A 6,463-nucleotide genomic window follows, 5' to 3' on the forward strand; every position below is an offset into this window, starting at 1 on the left:
GTCAGCATGAAGATAAAACCAAATCAAAAATTCAAAATTTTAAAATTGTAAATAATTAATATTTATTATTATTTTTTAGTTAAAAAAAAATCTTATCAAAAATCTTATCTTTTCAACCAACCCTCTCTCAAATCACGACGAAGTGACCAATTTTTTAAAATATATATATATTTTTTTATTATTATTATTTTTTCGTTTTATTTTATTTTTTTTATTTTCTTTTTTATTTTTTTATTTTATTTTTTTATTTATTTATTTTATATAAATAATAATAATAATAATTTGCCTCGGGATATGTGCTTAGGTGCCTCAAGATTTGCACTTCTCAAATTGCCTCGAGATCCGTTCATCGTTATTATCTTAAGATTTTAGATTGCCTCGAGATATGTATTCTTGAAGGCAATTTTGTAAATTTCATTTTTTTGCATCGAGATATCAAGGGCAATTTTGTAATTTTCTTGCATTTATGCTTCGAGGTTTTGTAAATTTTGCATTTATGCCTCGAGGTATGTTCTCTAGGGCAATTTTTTTTTGTTGTAATTTTCATTTTACCTCGAGATATGTCCTCAAGGATATGTTTTTTTGTATTTTTGAATTTATGCCTTGAGATATGTTCTCAAAGGCAATTTTGTAATTTGGTATTTTGCCTTGAGATACGTTCTCAATGGTAATTTTGCTATTTAAATGTTTTAGATCGTCTCGAGATATGTGCTCTCGGATAATCTTGCGATTTAAATATTTTAGATCGCCTCGAGATCTGTGCTCTCGGCTGATCTTGTGATTTAAATATTTTAGATCACCTCGAGATTTGTGCTCTCGGCTTATCTTGTAATTTAAATATTTAGATCGCCTTGAGATCTGTGCTCTCTCGCCTGATCTTGTGATTTAAATATTTTAAATTATCACAAAAATGTCTTCTGGACTTATCTTGAATATATCCAAATAATATGAAATTTATTTATTTTAACAATATGTTGTCCCAATTCGATTATGATTTGACTGTGTGTAATTTTTTTAAAATTTTTATTCGATTTGAATCAGGACATGTAATTTTTTTACATAAACAGATATATATATATATATCACTATATACCGAGTGGTTGTAGAATGAAAAGAAAGATGTACGCAAAATATAAAATCATGGTTGAAGGCTGGAGGTTTCAAAATAGGTTCAGAAGTAGGGATGGCAATGGGTCGGGTCGAGGGAGGATTTTACCTACCCCGCCCCCATACCTGCCCCCCGCCCTTGAACTCGCCAGGTTTTCAAATCCCCAACCCACACCCGCCCCCGCTAGGGAATCGCGTACACGAGGAGATCCCCGCCCCCGCTATGACCCCTATTTAAAAATATTTAATTAATACAATAATTTGTTATAAAACAGTGACAATTAGACATTTTTGAAAAAACACCCATGATATTAAAATAAAAATTGGAAATTTCATTCCTAATTCAAAATAGCAAAAAACAATACTAAGTAGAAATTTAAAATGTCAATCCCAAATTATAGTTTTTTGTTTGAATGATAGTCATCTTCATGGAGATCAATCAACAACAATTTCAATCCCAAACAATAAAGTAGGCATTCAAAGTCACAGAAAATAATGTTAGAGTTGGAATTGAAAATTTCAATCAAAATCATAGTTTTTTTTTTTAAATGACCATAATTCATCATCATCATCTCCATAGAGATCAATTATCTTTCAATCCATGAGTAGCTCCACTTGATAATAATTCATCTACGTAAAACAAAATGAATCTTAGAATTCAAAATATGAAAACTATATATATTATACCAAATATTTTAAGTTTTTAACATTTTCTTTTTTACCTTCATCTTCAAAATCTTCACCATTAAGTTTAATTAACATAGTCTTTCATTGCTTTAGAAGTCATTCCTCCTATATAGCACATATAAAATTTAAAGAGTTAGTGATAATGAAACCATAAGTATTATAATATTAATACATAAAATAAAAATTCAATTCAATTCAAAATAAGAGCTTTTATTTGTTTAGGTGGTGATCACCATTCATCATCAATTGACTAATCATCTTCCAATCCATGAGTAGCTCCACTTGATAATAACTCATCTACATTAAACAAAAGGAATTTTAGATTTGTAAAATAAAATTTATATAATTTGCACCAAATATCATTAAATTTATAAAACTTATTTTTACCTTTATCTTTAGAATCAATCTCATCAAGTAAATTGTCATAGTCTTCAATTCCTTTAGAACTCATGCCTAAATAAGCCACATAAAATTTAATGAGTTATTGATAATAAAACATAACATATTATAATATTAATACATAAACATAACACACCATACCTTTATTTTCCTCACTCCATAACCAACTTCTAGCACACATCAAAGCCTCTAAAGTATGCCAATTCAGTCGATTACGATGCAGGCTTACTATTTGACCATTGATACTAAATGTCAATTCATAAGCTACAGTAGATATTGGAATGGCTAACACGTCTTTTGCAATTTTTTGTAGTGTTGGATATTTAACTCCGTTTAACTTCCACCATATCAAAATCGGATGTTCTTAGTAAATTAGCTTCCTCCAAATAAAGATCGAGCTCTGACTTGAGATGTGTTGTTTTGCCCTTTTCTGACTCTTTACAAATGCATCAAAGTCATTCAAGGAATCATCAATTACAAAATTGTTTATATCTTCAAATGGAGAGCTAGTGGTTGCTTTACTCTTCAACTCATAATTAAAAACCAAATCAAAGCAAAGCTTTTAAATTCTATTACCTTCAACAAAAGCATCAGCAATATATAATATTCGATAATAATATTCAAGTAAACTCATCTTGTATCTTGGATCTAATACTTTAGCAACTCCCATAATATCATCAATTACACTCCAATAACATTTAAACTTATCTATCATCTTTGTGCCATTCTCTGAATCACCTTATTAGAAGAAGTAAGCCAACTTGGTATTGCCATATTAATTTCACACACTTTGGGAAAATAAAGATTAGCACTAGAAAAATTCTGTAACACTATTAAAAATTTTCAACTTCTCACAAACTTCACTTGCAAAAATTCCCATTGTGTTGTTATTGTCAAACAAGTGTATTTATCATCACGATGTTTTAGCCTACAAAACACTTTTTTGTATAATATAGCAATATCAAGCATTTTATAAGTCAAATTCCATCTAATTGGACAATCCAAACACAAGTTTTTAGTGTAGGTCATGCTACACTGTCACGAATTTTTTCTACCCCATCTTTCACCATCTCCAATCCATCCTTCACAATCAAATTCAATATATGTGCACAACAACACATATGAAGCAAAGAACAATTCTTTAGCAAAGACCCAAGATGCAACTTATCTTTGACTTTTTCAATCATAGAATCATTTGTGCTACATTTATCCAAAGTTATGGTGGATAGTTTTCCATCAATATTCCAATCCAATAAACACCCAACTAATATAGTACTAAGTCTCTCACTTGTGTGAGGAGCAAGGACACAAATGAACCTAATATAAAAAAGACATTATCAATCATTCTAATAGACAAAAAAAAGTAACTAACAATCATTAATATCATTAAAAAGTAATGTATAATCATAAAAAAAAAATTATATTTACCTCAAAATACGGCTTTGTAAATTCCAAGAGAAATCAATATAGTGTACAGTGATAGCCATGTACCCTTTTTTATTGCTTGATGTCCACATATCCGTTGTAATTGTCATTCTTCCTTCATTAGTGTCCATCAATTTCAATGCCATTGATTTTCCAATATCATAAATTTAAAAAAAAATTCTTCATGGTGTTTCAAGAAGGAATTTTGAATAGTAGTTGAAGTGCAAATGAATATTTTTTAAAACCTAGATGATCTACTATCGAAAGTGGATATTCATGTATAATGATTGCTTGAGCTAACTCTTTCTTTGCAAATTTTGGATCATAAATTGTAGAAGTCATTTCTTGTTTGCCTTTCACCATCTTAGATGTGATAAGTTTATGCCCTCTTAGGCTAATCTTGTGTTGGACGCATGACTCCATATGTTGATGCATGTGCTTCATCCCATTTTTTAATCTTCCACCAAGCAATTTCTTACAATAATTGCATTGAGCTTCGTCTTCTCCATTCACTTGAGTTTTTTTAAAATGACTCCACACAATACTTTTGAACCTCCTGGATTGTGTTGTAGACTATGTATGATCTTCTGTATTTTCTTCATTTGGAGTAGAGCCTTCAGGAGTAGAACTTTCAATTTCAATTGATTGAACTGAATTTCCAATTGGGTGAGATGTTAATTGATAAGAGCCAATATCATCATCCATCTACAAATAAATGAAAAAATAAAAAAAAATACAAATCTATAAATTCAACCAATTTATAAATTCAATCTATAAAATATTAACTTCAAAATATTTACTCACAAAACTGAAAAAAGCAAAACAAAAATTCAAGTTTAAAGACAATTATCATGAACATTATCAGTCAACAGAACTGAAAAGCCATATAACATGTGACCACCCATCTCATGACAATTATCAGTTAGGATGCTAGAGATTTAACAATCATTTGACTGGGAGGGCTGGGTTGACCCGACCCACCTTGGGTTGGCTAGTAGAGCGGGTTGGCCCGCCAGAAATATAAAACAGTTTTAAAATTATATATTTCATATATTTATTATTATTTTGAATTAAACCAAACAAAAAAAAAATCTATTAAAGCCCAAAACATAATACAAAAAACACATAACAAAAGAGTTTCTACATATGAGGCACAATAAATCTCACACAACTAAAATAACAAAAGAAATAAATAACAAAATACCCACAACACCAATTAGCATAACATTACAAAATTCCCACATCAATAAGACAACAAGCCATAGATAAGAGAAATATAAATACCATGACACTACCACATAAAGCACCTAAAACATTTATCCTCATTTATCATCCATTAAAAGCAACAACAATTACATCCACACGACAACTTAAATTGCTTTGTTCTCACAAGTGACACCTTCTCTTGGCATTTAGTAGAATCACTCTCAACCTTCCCATAAAAATACTCCAACATTGACAATTTATTTTTTGGGTCAAGAATAGCCCCAAATACAAGCACCATACTATATTGTCTCCAATATTTATCAAATTTTTCTTTCATCCTTCTACACATGTCACTAATCACATCTTAACTTGGCAAGTTTTTTTTTTAATAAAACTTTAATCTTCCAAACTTGCATAAAATACAAGTTTGATGTAGAATAAGAAGATATCGAGATTAAGGTGGCAGTATCATAAAATGGCTCCAAGAACTCATATATTTTCTCTCCGCTTTTCCATTCTTCATTTGAAGGACAATACTTGTAATTTCTATCATTCAATTGAAGAGAAGTAAATGCCCTTTTATATTAAAGGGCACTATCCAACATCAAATATGTCAAATTCCAACCGGTGGACACATCTAACAGCAAGCTAATACTAGTATCAATGTTGCCAATTGCGCTTATACATTTTTCAAATTTTCTCATTCTACTTTCTGAACCCTTCACATATTTGACAAATTCTTTGACTTTATGCAAAGCTTCAGAAGCTACTTTCAAACCTTCTTGCATAATAAGATTCAACATGTGAGCAGAACAACGAATATGAAAAATTTCACCATCACATAACAAACTATCATGGAAAGACAGCTGCTCTTTCAAAATATCTAGCATATTGTCATTGCTAGACGCATTATCCAATATCAAAAAAATTTTTTTCTCAATTTCCCATTCTTTCAAAAATGTAAATAACTTTGCAGCCAATATAACTCCTGAGTGTAAAGGAGGCATTTCAACAAAATTCTGAATTTTACTTTAATTTTCAATTTTCATCAACAAAATGTCCAATTAAGCAAATGTAGCCCTCACTAATGCATGGAGTCCACACATTTGAAGTTAAGTAAATTCTATTCTGAATATTACCCAAAATATGCTTAAGTTTTTCTTTCTCTCTCATATATATTCTTGTAATATTAGAAACAAGAGTATTTCTAGAAATGCAAGCACCATCAGGATATGCATATTTCATCCAAGCTCTAATGCAATCATATTCAACAAATGAAAATGGCAAATCATGTTTTATAACTACATCAACTAATAAGTCACGTGCAATTTTTGGATCTATTTTCTTAGACCTTATCTTCCCCTTCATGATAAAAAACATTTATCCCACATCATTCATTTTATCATTTTGCAGTTATCCTTATGGCACCTCAAAGAAGAAGTCTCATACTTTTTACAACCACATTTATATTCTTTCTTACATCTCTTGCATTTTGCTATTTGTATGCCATCTTGATCAACCCCCTTCTTTATAAAAAGATTCCAAACATCAGAAAATTCTTTCGTCTTTTTGGTTGTCTCCTTACCAGATTTAGTGCTTTCCGATTCTTCTTCATCTAAGTTCACACTTTTATTCAAAG

This window comes from Dioscorea cayenensis, chromosome 3 (assembly GCF_009730915.1).
Source record: "Dioscorea cayenensis subsp. rotundata cultivar TDr96_F1 chromosome 3, TDr96_F1_v2_PseudoChromosome.rev07_lg8_w22 25.fasta, whole genome shotgun sequence".
NCBI classification, from domain to species: Eukaryota; Viridiplantae; Streptophyta; class Magnoliopsida; order Dioscoreales; family Dioscoreaceae; genus Dioscorea; species Dioscorea cayenensis.